This window comes from Rhinatrema bivittatum, chromosome 12, assembly GCF_901001135.1.
Source record: "Rhinatrema bivittatum chromosome 12, aRhiBiv1.1, whole genome shotgun sequence".
Lineage (NCBI taxonomy): Eukaryota > Metazoa > Chordata > Amphibia > Gymnophiona > Rhinatrematidae > Rhinatrema > Rhinatrema bivittatum.
Genome location: NC_042626.1, coordinates 9269022 through 9283797, shown reverse-complemented (window position 1 = coordinate 9283797; position 14776 = coordinate 9269022). Strand labels below are relative to the sequence as shown.

The following is a 14776-nucleotide window of genomic DNA, read 5'->3' as shown; positions in this document are numbered from 1 at the left end:
GCCTTGCTGGATGGTACCTGGCCACCTCCAGACGTATGGGTTAATTTTCAGAGTATTCACTTTGTTTGGATTTAATTATTTGTCTTTCAAGCCTGATCTCAAAACAAGTTATATTCAGGTACAGTATTTTATTCCCTGTTTCCAGAGAGTTTAGCTTCCCCAGGAGAGATCACACGATGGCGACCCCACTATCCAGGGTCACCATGTTTTAAAGGGCCCTATCAGGGCAAAAAGTGACCTCCCTCCCATTCTCATAGAATCCCCTGGGAGTCCCTGACCTGCTAACCATTCCTGTAGGGAAGAGTAACAAACTACCTAACCCAGATCATCTCATGCCTTGTTGCATCTAGTGGTAATTAAAAAAACAAACAAACAAACAAAACAGGTTGGGTCAGTGGCGGCCCTTCCACTTCAGCTGTAGCAGGGAAAAGTGATAAAGTTCAAAAAGGTTCCAGGTCCCTGGCAAAAATTGCCACTGCATCCATGGACTTCTAAGTTCTAACTTTTCTTAGAGAAATTCGAACACCAAGTCTATAGCTGCAATGACAGAGGACCAGGAGTAGGCCTAGCCTGTTGGGATTGAGCTAGGTCAGTTCTTGCTTGGTTTTGAAGCACCAAGCAGTAGATAGTACGGATGTGCAATCGTTACATCTGTTTCCGCAGGAATTTGCGCAGAACCTTGCTGACTTTCTAGTACATGCGGGAGAACGGATAGTATGCGTGCATCTCATTATTAGAAATACATGCATACTCTCTGTTTCGTGTGCACACCCGCTGAAACAGATGTGATGAATACAAATCCCTAATATATAGTAAGTGGTGCTTTTTCTTAAAGCAGAATTGCTTTAAATTCTGTTTTTACAAAGGTGGACTCCGGAAATACACAGCAACACAACTATGCAATCATCAAAATATTTTTCCAGGTTTCAAGATTTTCTATGATGCAGTCATAGACCCAGTGAGATAGGCATTCTGCTTTCTTTTTAACATTGCACTAAGATCTGTGGCATATTTTTCAGTTGAACACAACAATAAAGCAGCAAAATTCTGCTGATTCAGTGGGTTTGGGAAGGATTTGGGAAAAATAACAGAATCTCTCCAGCAAAGTGGATTGCATCTCTCAGTGTGTGTTAGATAAAATCCTGGCCATGTTTAAAGGTGATATTAACTCCGAGTGCAATACAGGGAGAAGAGGATAAAATCACTGATCTAATAAGTACACATCGACAGTGATGGAGCACAAAGGGAGAAAAATACATTTTATTGCTCCACCTATCTATTGCTTTTCTAAAAAGAATACACACATTTTGATTTTATCATGGCCACTTTTAAAGTCCACATACACCCCCCCCTCCCCTCTTCTGAGTTGTATCGCTGCAAGCTCGCCACGCTGCACTAAAAAACCACTATACAGTTTTTGGAAACTAAAATGAAGCTTGGTTCTTAAGACGAGACCCCTGCAGTCTCGAGTGGTCATTGTATAATGACATTTCTGGATAATTTTTCTCTTGGTCCACCAAGAGCTAATAGGCCTGATGGACCCCTGGTCTGAGCCTGGGTGGTAGTTCTTATGTCTTAACCTGTAATAGATTCCAAGTAGAAATGAGGTTTTCTTCATCATGCAAAACACAGATATGCTGAAGGAAAGGATAGTGAACTATCTACAATCTGGTGGGTTGCTAGACCTGAGGCAGCATGGATTCACCAGGGGAAGGTCCCATCAGACAAAGCTGATTGATTTTTCTGATTGGGTAACTAAAGAATTGGATTGAGGAAGATTGCTAGATGTGATTTCAGCAAAGCTTTTGATACGGTCCCGCATAGGAGGCTCATGAATAAATTGAGAAGCTTGGGACTCAGTGCCAAAGTGGTGGCGTTGACAGGAGACAGCGTGTAATGCTAAATGAAACATACTCTGAAGAGAGATCTGTATTGCCGCAGGGATCGGTTTTGGGACCGGTCCTGTTCAACGTCTTTGTGAGCGACATTGCGGAAGGGATAGAAGGTAAAGTTTGTATATTTGCGGAAGAAACTAAGATTTGCAACAGAGTGGACCTTCTGTGGGGGACCAATCTTGAGGGTGGTTAGAAGAAATGAATGCCCCCCCCCCTCACCATGCTAACCAGTTTTTTCACACTGGCTGGCAGGGAGGATTTTGGGATCCACTATTTGCACGCTGTACCTTGTTGTGTTAGCATGCGCACTATTTGTATGATCTCTCTGAAGACAGTTTTTAGTGAATGTGAATGAATGTGAGCCAAATTTTAGTGCAGAGGCCTCTGTGTGCTGTCCTCTAGGATATTGCTGCGGTCTAGCACTGCTCTATCTACCATACGCTTGAGGCTTATCTCTGGTGACAGATTTTAAGGAGAAGGGAGAATGGAAGAGTAGATATGCTTTCTTCTGACAAAGAGTGTGACAAGAATGGGAAACTGTGGAGAAACATCCCCTCCCTTCCTCATTCCTGTCTTAAAATTGAAATCTCAAGGTCCCATTGAGATGCTGATCCCTGAACAGAAATTGAATTTTTCTTTTTTTTTTTTTTTCATTAAATTCGTTTATCTGTACAACTGATCAGTTCTTTTCTTTTTAACCTGGTTGAACCTAAGGAAATTGACTTGGGTCAAAAACGAAACCCCCCACGACCTATATCTGTGACCTGACCTGATACACACATGTCATTGAATAGAGTGAAATGGCAGCAACGCACGTTGTAATGATTACACATCACCAGAATGATACACAACTCACTCTGCTGAATGAAGGCTCCTTCCATCTTATAGGAGCCAAGATAAATGGTTTCCACTAACTCAACGAGCTGTAAAATATTTGACAATGGAGTTTTCCTTTCTAGGCCAATTGTGTTATTTTAAACTATTTTCTAGACAAGTTAAATTCTCTGCGTGACAAAAAGGGGAGGGTAGGAGGGAGGTAGTTTCTCTTTTCTTTTTTTTAAACTTCAGTAAAATTCCTGCTTTCTCCTTTTTCTTCCAGCTCAGTCGCAACCGGTGCAGGGATCCTCACCCTGTGAACCTTCATGTTGCGATGCGACCCATGCCAGAGGCCGCAGACGCCGGGGCCTTCCCCGCAGCAAGAGCCGCCCCCGGACCGCCCAAGTGACTTGTCTTCTTCGCGGCTGGAGCCGCTGACGCCATGGATCCTTGCAGCCCGGCCGCTGCCGTGCCGAGGTTCCCCAACGCAGCAGGAGGCCGCCGACGTTCCTTGCCCCTTCCGGGGGGAGGGGCCCTCATTCCCATGGCAGGAAGCCACTCCTCAGCCTGCCTCAGTGACAGGATGCCGCCACTGAGCATCGGGGCCTGCCTATGGCCCTTCTCCGGTTTCCCCTGCTCCTCTGCTGCAGTGGCAACATGGCCGCTGTCCAGGGTCCTGCCCAGCTTCCTCCTAGGGTTGGGCCTGCGACCTCTTTGCAGATTTAAAGGGCCCGCAGCCGGATCCGCCCCGGGCCCCACCTGTAAGCTCCTCCCAGGGAGTTGCCTCCTTAGCCCTACAAAAGGGCTCGGTAGTCAGTCTACCGTTGCCTTGGAATCAGGTCATTCCTCCCTAAGGACATGGGTCACTCCTGTCTGATAGCTGCTCGCCCCGGATCATCTTCTCTGCTGACCATTCCCAGAGTACCGTTCCATCCGTTGTCTCCTTTCCAGGTAGCGGGGGCACCGGTCCGGGAGGACCTTCATCGAGCACCCTCGTAAGGTCATCACTCTTGAGTCTCCTGTCCCAGCGTCTTCCCTGGTAGTACCCTCTGGACTGGTCTCACAGTACTGACCATTGCCTGTTGGATCACCGCCTGGATTTTGACCTTTACCTGACCTGACTTCACCCGGACTGACCCCTGCCTTGGCTAACTATTCTGGCCTTTGACCCTTGCTATCCATTTGGACTTTCTATGCTGGCCTTCTGTGACCTCTGGCCTTCCTCCTTGGACATCGACCGCACACCCTTGTTGTGGTGGGCACTCCTCTGAACTTTCTCTTCTGAGATCCTGCGAGGCCCACCTAAGACCATCTCAGTCTGTGCTCCGCCTCCTGGTGGCAGGCTCTCTCCGGGCCCGACCGGAGGGCCGAACCAATCCTGCATCAGGACAAGAGTCCAGTGCAACACTTCATTTGCATCCATGCGGTGATTTTTTTCCCCCCGGTTTTAATAGATCATCCCCCTCCCCCTACTGTTCCTAGTTTGGTCATTACAGCATGTATGAGATAAATCTGAATACATGAGAGACCCGGCATATTTCAAATGTATCTGCTATTAATTGTGGCTATCCTGAAAACCCATTCAACTTGTAGGGTCCCTAGGATTGGTTTGGAAAGCCCTGAACTAAAAGTCCCCAGCACGTATAAACCAAAGTTTGCAGACATTCAAATCCACTTAAAGTGTCTAATACATAAAAACTAAACACATGCCATATAGGTAAGTTCTGAACCGACATTTTGGGTCACAAAATCCTGAAGAAGCAGGGAAGGTTTATGCATGGAAATGTTGACATGGTTATGAGTTCTTAGCCCCCTACTTCTGAGGACATTTGTGGGAAATAGAAGCCATTCCCATTCCCAACCCCACTCCCAACACATACAGATAACTAATTAGTACAATGCAAAGGAATCAGCATCTCAAGAGCAAAAGGCTAGGCTTTGTTCTACAGGGAATGGAGCAGATGGCCAGAATACCTTCCAGCAAAGGTGATATACCCAAGATAGAGGCAGAATAACAGCAGAGCTTGGCAGCATAGATATAGAGGGTGGTAGCCAGGGAGGGAAGCAAATGGCTGGAGAATGGAGATTGAGTAGAGTTGGTGTCACTGTAGCCAGGCAATAAGATAGAGAAGGTGAGCCAAGAGGGCGTTATCTGCCACTGTCCTTATTCAACTGCATGACTTATATTCTGCCAATGTCTCTCTTTACCCCTCTTCTCTAGTCACTACATTGGCTCCCTATCCATTTCTGTATTTAGTTCATGCCTCTCTTGCTCACCTACAAGTGCCCCTAGGCTCTGGTGATTGTGGGGAGTTAGAAACTGCATAATTATTTTGTAGCCACATAACTGACAACCTGCCACAGAATCATCATTAGTGAAACTTTCCCACCTGTTAATTCAATCTTTTGAAGAAAGCTACAGCGTGCCTATATTACCCACCGCCTTCTGTTTCAACTCTCTCTCTATTCCTGCTCCAGCCCATCCTCTTGCAAACAGCCTGCAGGGAACCCTCTCCTTATGTTGTTCCTCATCCCCTTTCCCCCTGTCCTGAAGTGATCAGGAGGGGAGGAGTGAAGTTGGTCAGACTGTTTGATCCCTTCGTGTGCCCCGCCCACTGAAGCCAAACTAGGCGACCATCTAGTCCCGCCTAATGGTCGTGCCAGCCTTGGGTGGGTGGATGGGGATTCAGATCGGAAGTGACACTTTGAAATCATTTTGTTTTGTTTGTGTTTATTTGATGGAGCTGGGACGGGAGTTGCAGAACAGCTACAAAGGGAGCAACCAGGCAATGAGCCAATACCTGGAATTTCGGCACCAGAGCATGGTCCATGAACCAAACGTCACGTGCAACTTTGCAGAGGATTCTTGAGGTGAAGCACGGTAGGGGGTAGAAGGCAGGATGGATTATGCACCTCTACATGCAAAATTTTGCTTGCATAAAAGTTAAACATGGGGGGTGTGGGGAGCAGTTCTATGCTTTTTTTTTTCACAAATGTTCCACTAGTAATCATGTTGATGTGAATAATAAGGGACTGAAATGCTGTTAGGTATTCCCCCAGTGTTTCTCAGGGCCATGGAGTGCTCTAGATCTTTGTTTGAATTCTATTTTAAAAAATATATTAAAGAAGAGCTAGTTTAAATATTCAATTATGAGTAGGGACCTTCGTTTTCAGTTTTTATTTTATTTTCCCTGGGAATTTCATTGTTATAGCAAAAATAAACCAGTGAAAAAATGACTTTCTTATAGCAACAGGAGAAAATCAGTAGAAAAGTCATTGTTCCACTGATTTTTATTTTTTTTGTTGTAACACTGAAATTTCCAGGATAAATAAAATAAAAACTAAAAATGAAGGTCCCTAATTATAAGCCATAGAGCCCCTGAGATATGAGTTCCAATCCTCCTCCCCCTCCCCCACAGACATTTTGTGTGAACGTGGGCAACTGATTCACTTTTACCTTCCTGAAGATAGCGGCCAGGTTGATGCATGCAAATGTGGGTCTCATACGTATTTACTATGGATATCCAGGAAGCTGGAGCAGCTGAAGTATTCCCGAGTACTGGCTTGGGAACCACTGACCACGGCAGCATTACCACCTACAGGGTGGCCTTGCTGTAAATGCCCATTTCTGATGTGTGTCTGACCTTAATACGGGACGCCTCAGTTGAGCTAGATTCCCTTTTAATTTCCCACGTACTACTTTCCGGAATTAAGCGGAGGTTGATTGTTAAATAACTTTTATCCAGCTAGTTTATGAGTCTGAGAGAATTACTGCATCGAAATTGACAGAAGATGCATCGGAAGAAACCTGGTGTTGGAAGCACTTACTTAAGGATGTGTGTGTTTCAGGCCTTTAATCGTATTACAACACAATTTTGTAGAGATATTGAACTCCAGAATATTATGGCTCCTGTGTGGAGGCAAAGAAAAAGAAAAACCCTGAAATTTTTCCTAGCATTCAACAGTAATTGGATTACTTTTATTGAAATAAAAATGATTTATCAAAGTTCGAGCCTGGCCATTATGAGTTCTAGAGAGGAAGACACAGGCCTCGTTATTTGATTCTCTTTCTCATAAAATTAAAGTTTATATTATTTGAAGATCTCGGATTGAATAAAAATGCACACGGTTAGTTCCAGCAAAAAAATTATTTCATTTTTTCTTTTTTCTAAATAATTTCTCCATGGAAAATTCTCTTCTAACACGATTTAGCAAGGGCAAAGGTTCTTTTATTTATTGAAAGATAAGCAGCTTTATGCAAAGGCTCGGTTATTTCAAAAACTATCTCATGCAGCCAACCCGAATGTAAAAAAATCCACACATGTTGCAGGGCAGGTGAAAGGATGCTATGGTTATTGGCCAAAGCATGGGCTTGCTTTGTGGCCCTGTTGCTTAAAACAGCCAGAATCAATGTTCAAACTTAAAGGGTACCTGATAGCTTTAAAGACCGGAAGAGGAGAAATAAAACAAAACATGGAGGGAGGAGAGAGGTTGGGGGCACGTAGGGAAGGGGTGCAAAGTGGAGAGTGCACACACAGGCACACTCAGCTCATTCCCACTTGACATGCACACTACACTCTCTCACAATTCAATCCCCACATCACTCACACCAACCCCATAACACATGCACACACCCCGAGACACAGACACAGGGGAGAGAATGTGAAGTCCTCAAGTGGGAAAGAGTGCAGCCCCCAACACCCCCCTTACCATTCACCTCCCAACACCACTCACACATCTCCTACTCACATCCACACCCCCCCCCCCCCACCATCCCACACAGGTGAGGAGGAGAAGGTGTACAGGAAGAACGTAAAGAGTAGAAGGGGGAAACGTGCACTCACACCGCCACCACCATATATACAAACCACACCCACACACCCATCATCACCACATGGTTATATGTCATTATTAAAAATATACGCATATTCTCCGTTTCCTGTGTGTACTAGAGTCAGCGAGGCACGCACATACCCACCAAGGCAGATGTGAAGAATGCACATTCCTAGTATTTATTTATCATTGTTTATATTATACCAATCCATAATGAGATCTCTGCAGCCCACAGAGCTTACAATCTAAGCATCAGATGCACCAAACATTTTTCCCATAGACGCAAAATGGAAAACCCTTTTACTACATCGGTCTCCCACATGGGCACCTGAGGCAACGGGAGGCAGAATGACTAGCACAAGGTCACGATAAAGAAAGGAGATTTGAACCCTGGCTTCTCTAAATTTCTAAACCATTGCTTTAACTAGTATGCCATGCCTCCTTCTGAAGCAAGGAACAGAGGAACATATGTACCATAAAGCAGCCTACAAAGACAGAGAGAGTGTTATGACTCCCTGAATAGACTGTGGCTTGAAGACAGAACCTCTGTGCACATGTACTGCATCATCTGTTTTGTGCTGGACCTTTAAAAGATATCACAACATGCTAGTTTTTTCTCCAGTACCGATAGTGCTATTAGAACTCCTTCTTCCACATGAAAACAAACATTATTATTCAGCTCTCCCTGTTTTCTGCTCTGAATTAGATTTCATTCCTGAGGAGAGATCCATTTCAGTTATTTCTCTGATCCTGCTCCAGCTCGCCCTCTGTCACAGCCAGTCTGTAGGGAACGCTCTCTTTCTGTTGTGGCTGTTTCCAAGGGTGAACTGGTAGTGGGTGGAAGTAGGTGTGGGAGAGGCTGCAGGTTGGATGCTTATTAAGGCAGAGGTGGTTTTTATTATTTATTTTGTTTTTGTATTTTATTTGTTATATTATAACTGAATATTTTTTTATTTAAGTTTTATTACAAAGTTTTTTGAAAATTACAGCCTTATAAGACAGAATATAATATATATTCCTCCACAACAGGCGTTCACCCCCAACTAACTCTCCCTCAGTCTAATAAGAAGATTGTACTCTCTTCATTACAGGTTTAAAACACAGACCAAACTTTCTCAAATTTTTCAGTCTTGTTTCGCTTTACTGCCATTATTTGTTCCATCTGATGAATGAATAAAAGTCTTTTATGTACTGAAAGCTTGTTAGGTGCAGTTTTTACATTCCAATGCGCTGTTATTTCATACCGTGCAGCAATTAGACTTTGGGTAAGCAGCTTGTCTATCTTTCCTGGCATCCCGTCCACTGAAGCTGGTATATGTATTGTTTTAACTGATTGTACATTGCTTTGAGTGGTCTTAGGACTAAAAAGCAGTATACTCATTTTTAAGAACATAAGAACATAAGAAAATGCCATACTGGGTCAGACCAAGGGTCCATCAAGCCCAGCATCCTGTTTCCAACAGTGGCCAATCCAGGCCATAAGAACCTGGCAATTACCCAAAAACTAAGTCTATTCCATGTAACCATTGCTAATGGCAGTGGCTATTCTCTAAGTGAACTTAATAGCAGGTAATGGACTTCTCCTCCAAGAACTTATCCAATCCTTTTTTAAACACAGCTATACTAACTGCACTAACCACATCCTCTGGCAACAAATTCCAGAGTTTAATTGTGTGTTGAGTAAAAAAGAACTTTCTCCGATTAGTTTTAAATGTGCCCCATGCTAACTTCATGGAGTGCCCCCTAGTCCTTCTATTATCCGAAAGAGTAAATAACCGATTCACATCTACCAGTTCTAGACCTCTCATGATTTTAAACACCTCTATCATATCCCCCCCTCAGCCGTCTCTTCTCCAAGCTGAAAAGGCCTAACCTCTTTAGTCTTTCCTCATAGGGGAGCTGTTCCATTCCCCTTATTTTGGTCGCCCTTCTCTGTACCTTCTCCATCACAATTATATCTTTAAGATTCGGCGACCAGAATTGTACACAGTATTCCAGGTGCGGTCTCACCATGGAGCGATACAGAGGCATTATGACATTTTCCGTTTTATTCACCATTCCTTTTCTAATAATTCCCAACATTCTGTTTGCTTTTTTGACTGCCGCAGTACACTGAACCGACGATTTCAATGTGTTATCCAGTATGACACCTAGATCTCTTTCTTGGGTTGTAGCACCTAATATGGAACCTAACACTGTGTAACTATAGCATGGGTTATTTTTCCCTATATGCATCACCTTGCACTTATCCACATTAAATTTCATCTGCCATTTGGATGCCCAATTTTCCAGTCTCACAAGGTCTTCCTGCAATTTATCACAATTTGCTGGTGATTTAACTACTCTGAACAATTTTGTGTCATCTGCAAATTTGATTACCTCACTTGTCGTATTTCTTTCCAGATCATTTATAAATATATTGAAAAGTAAGGGTCCCAATACAGATCCCTGAGGCACTCCAGTGTCCACTCCCTTCCACTGAGAAAATTGCCCATTTAATCCTACTCTCTGTTTCCTGTCTTTTAGCCAGTTTGCAATCCACGAAAGGACATCGCCACCTATCCCATGACTTTTTACTTTTCCTAGAAGCCTCTCATGAGGAACTTTGGCAAACGCCTTCTGAAAATCCAACTATACTACATCTACCGGTTTTAAATAAACGTTGGTGCTCACTTTTGAGTTAATTTTTAAGAGAGCTAGGTGCACAAAATTAGTCTATACATGCATGAGCGACTTGTACTCATGCACATCCTATTTTTTGAACATCAAAAGCATGTGCGCATTTTCGGTTTCGTGTGCACACTTACCTACGCAAAAAAAGGGGCGTTACGGGACATTCTGGGGCAGGGCCAAGAAGAATGCGCAAAAGTTGCTATTTTATATCAGGCAACTTATTCATGTAATTTCACACCTGCTAATTATCTAGCACAATTGATATCAGACTCGTCTCGTCTGCTATTGATGGGTGGGAGGTCTGGGGGGTGAATTCAGAGTGAAGTACTAGGACTGGCTGAACTGGTGGAGGTATCAGCAAATTGGTGATTTCAATAGCATGCGCTTGTCTTAAAACATACAGGCTTCTGGGGAAAAATCAGGGTTTAACGCAAGCAAGTTATATTTATTTTCGCACATTTAATATATGCACGCATGTTTATAAAATAGGTGTGAAAAGTAAATGCTTTCAATGCATTGCAGGTATTCGCACGTAACCAGACATAAGCATCCTTTACAATCTGCACATATCTGATACATGCAGGTTATAAAATACTGAGGTAGATCATCGTGCGGCCAAATACATGCAAATATGGGCTGCATAGATTTGTTTGAAAGTCTTCCTCTGTATGTCTGCACATTTTCCAAAATTGATGAAATTGAAGGCAGATGATGTAAGAGCTGGGTCAGGGAAAGAACAGGAACTAGAGTCATATCTGGAAACAAACACCTGATCTTTCCCTCCTCCTGCCCTTAATTTGTTAGTTTACATTGCCCCCTATCCTACATGTTAAAGGAAAAGTGATGATTAGCTACGTCCATTACATGGCCCAGCCAGTAGCTTTTCTGGGAGTCCTTCGTTTCCAGAGGCAGCTTTAAAAAAACAAAACAAAACAGTTTTTAAAGCAACCCAATCCTTCAGCAAGTGATTTGATTTTATTCAGAACTAGATGATGTGATAGCAAAGGCTTTAAACCTTCAGAGGATGTCCCTATTAGCTAGGAGTAGCTCTGGCTATATCCCACAGCTGAGAGCTGCCTATCTGCTTTCCACATTCCCAATTACATTTCCGAGGTCTTGAGATTGGCTGTATTTAGACATCAGTATTTTTACATTATTTTCTTCCAGGCAGAAAATTACTCTTTGACCCATATTGAATAATTTGAGCCATATATGAAACATTACTGCCACCATTCATGGAGGCTATTTGCGGTGTTACACGGCCACAGGGATGCCAGTAACCTTGTTCTGCACGGAGGCTGCCATCATGTATTCTGATAGCCATGGTGGGGGACTGAGTCACCAGAGCTTTTTCCTCCCATTCTCTGTCAATGGGGGGGGGGGGGGGGGAATCACCTCGATGATGTTATCAGAACACCTATGAATCTCTTTTGTTTTTCCCACTAGGGAATGCAGCTGAAATAACCCCTTTAAAAAACTTTTTTTTTTCTTTTTTTTTTTTTTAAATCGGTGATATGACAGCCATTAAGAACTTGCGGGATTTAGAGACGCGTGTGCTGACCACTTCTGACAAATGCTGGAAGCTGGCGCCCAATGATGGCTGGGCTCGACAGCATCCTGGGCCCCGTGGGCTCTGCTGCATCTTTTATTCTATGCAGCATAGTATACTCAGTCAATTTATGAATTATGACCATGTGATTCAGTGGCCAATTGGTGACTTATGCACTGGGTAGTTGTAGCCTGCTGCTCCTCTGCTTAATTAATGCAGAGGACAACACGAGGGTGGCAGAAAACTGGAGGAGTCTTTATCTCACCCTGAAAACTAACTCCTGTAGCAAAACAGTTTCGGCCTTCATTGCTTCTGAAGCCTTGATTTAAAGTCAAATGTAGGAGCTCGCCTTCTCCATACCATCTCCATGGAGGAAATTCTTCACTCTTAAGCTCTGCGCCCAAGTTGACAAAACTGCATATGTGACACCAACATTCAAGGTTACGTTGGTTTTGCATTAAAAATGCAAACTATGTGGTTTGTAGTCACTGCTTCAGCTTGCCCTCTGGGATGAAGTGGAGCAGGCCGTTGGCAGATGAACAAAAGATTCAAGGCTCCAGGCTCATGCTGTTGAGCATGGTGTCAGTTGTCTATGCTTCGTATCATCTTAATATTTCATGGTGGAAGCAAGAGCAGTCAAAGCCTCTGACAGAGTTCATTTTAATTTGCTGAGGTTCCAAAGCATCTATTAAAAAAAAAAAAAAAGTGATCCCCTACACGTCCTCAAAATTTTGTGTGGATAGGATACAAACACAAGGGGGAGGATACACGGACAGACACAGTCACATATTACAAGCTTTCTTCCCTTCAAAAAATAGACTAAACCTGCCCAGTTTCAGTTGCCTCTTACGAGATGAGGCCTGTTCCTTCCTGATGATGGCACAAGAAAGAGAGTTTTAATTTAACTGCTTTACTTTTTTGCTGGGATCTCCAGTTCCAAATAGGCCCCATCGGTCCAGCCCTGTTGGGGCCATTTGTCCTCACAATGGCCAAAATTCAAAAACTAAACTTAAAGGCATCTGTGATTCTCCTTTTCCCTCGCTAATCTAGGAAAAGCTATGTTGTTTTGTGCCAGATGGCCTCCAGATGAAAATCTTGATGGCATAGAAGGTCTTATGCATTCAGACCTCTGTACCTTCCTACATGGTCCAATGTACCTTTTAGAGAAGTGGGGAAAACGGCCCAGGAGATGGAGAAATTAGACACTGTTATGACTGTTTTGAATTCATTTTTAAAAGGAGCTACATACATAAAATTAGCCTATACACGCATGGAGCAGCTTGTACTCATGCGCATCATATTTTTGAACATCAAAAGTACCCATGCATTTTCGGTTTCATGCACAGACCTACGCAAAAAAGGGGGTGGTCTAGGGGCGTTCTGAGGCGGGGCCAAGAGGAATGTGCGAACATTGCTGCTTCATAACAGATTTACACAAATACATCAGGCAACTTATTTACGCAGTGAGCAAAGTGGCTTATGAGCTGTTTTCTAATGGTTTGCAAATCAACTTTCCAAGCTTGTCGCAGTTTTTCTCTGTACTAGCATGATATTAGAATGCAATTAGCATGATATTACAGGTTTAAGATTAATGGACAGTACTTACAGCATGCGTTTCCTTATGCAGTCTGCCCTTTTCCTTTGAAAAGTATTAAGATCTTGCATTTTTTTTTGGAAACTGAATTCTGTTTTCAGTAAACGTTGCTTCTCTCTTCTTAATCTACGATTCAAGAGAAGACCCCAGGTCATGAAATCAAAATTCACCTTTTTTTAAAATTATTTACAACATTTTCAATTTTACAACTTCAAGATGACCCTTGAGAGGAAATCTAAGTATTACATTGTGCAACGTAGAAAAAACATGAAAAAAAACAAAAACAAAAACAAGAGAAAGAAAAGAACAACTCAATACCCCAATATAAAGCTTAAATTAAGTACACAAAAGAAAAAAAATTTAAATAATCAAAATTAACATCACAAATAAAATTCTAAAGGGAATACATTAATAAGAACCAGTTACAGAGCTGATATCAGTGGCATTTTCCAGCCCTATTGAACATATTTTACACTCAGAAAAAGAGTCAATTGGAAAGCCTAAAAAAAAAAAAAAATTATGGAAGATCTTTACACTTAATATAATATTTGCAAGGAAACAAAAAAAACAAAAAATTGAGCCCCTATTTGCAGTATCCTGGGCCTCATTAACAAAAACTATTTACGTCTCTTCTGCATCACTTTGGCCCCATCTGGAAGAATTCTAATCCTACACTGAAGAAAAATGTAACCTCGATACCTGAAAAACAACTCTAGTAACTAGCCAGTCTATCAGGATCTAATGCAAATATAACAATAAGGGCCTGATTTTAAAAAGTATTTACACAATTAATATTGAGTTTTACACATGCAAATGCACTTTGCTTATGTAAGTGGGCTTTTGAAAATTGCTACAATATATGCCATTGAATTGACCATAGGATTTACCCGCATAAGTGCACTTTATGCGGGTAAATGGCTTTTGAAAATTGCTATGGTAGTATGTAACATTTACATGCATAACTTCTTTGAAAATTCAGCTGCATACGTGTAAATGCACTTTGCTCGTGTAAGTGGACTTTTGAAAATTGCTACAATATTTGCCATTGAATTGTCCATAGGGTTTACTCGCATAAGTACACTTTACTTGAGTAAATGGCTTTTGAAAATTGCTACGATAGTATGTTATATTTACTCATGTAACTCCTAAGCTTAAAGGGCCCAATATTGAAAGTGCATTCAGAGCTCAAAAGCCGGATATATAGGACTTATCTGACAACAATACCCTCAACCCATCAACAACAAGCAATCTTTTGACCCCCATGCACTCATAAGTTTGAACCTACACATAGTCTACTCCCTCTATCAGCCACGAAAACATACTAACCAGCACCCCCGTCCCCCCCTAAACCCTGTTATGAGAATCATATTATAGTTCTGACTACAAATTTCAATGTGCAAAACCCGCTCCCTCTTC

At 42.5% G+C, this 14776-nt stretch overlaps 1 long non-coding RNA gene across 2 annotated transcripts in view; it reads right to left on the bottom strand.

Annotated features, from left to right (window-relative positions):
• LOC115074173 overlaps positions 1 to 14776 on the bottom strand; it is a 172927-nt gene that overhangs the window by 86151 nt on the left and 72000 nt on the right. Inside the window, exons 2-3 of one of the 2 annotated variants that reach the window (XR_003852202.1) lie at positions 13373 to 13486; positions 11608 to 12451 (exon numbers count right to left, since the gene is read on the bottom strand). This is a non-coding gene — a long non-coding RNA (uncharacterized LOC115074173). Of the gene's footprint in view, positions 1 to 11607; positions 12452 to 13372; positions 13487 to 14776 lie in introns of those variants that run through there. The other variant, XR_003852201.1, reaches the window with a different exon arrangement.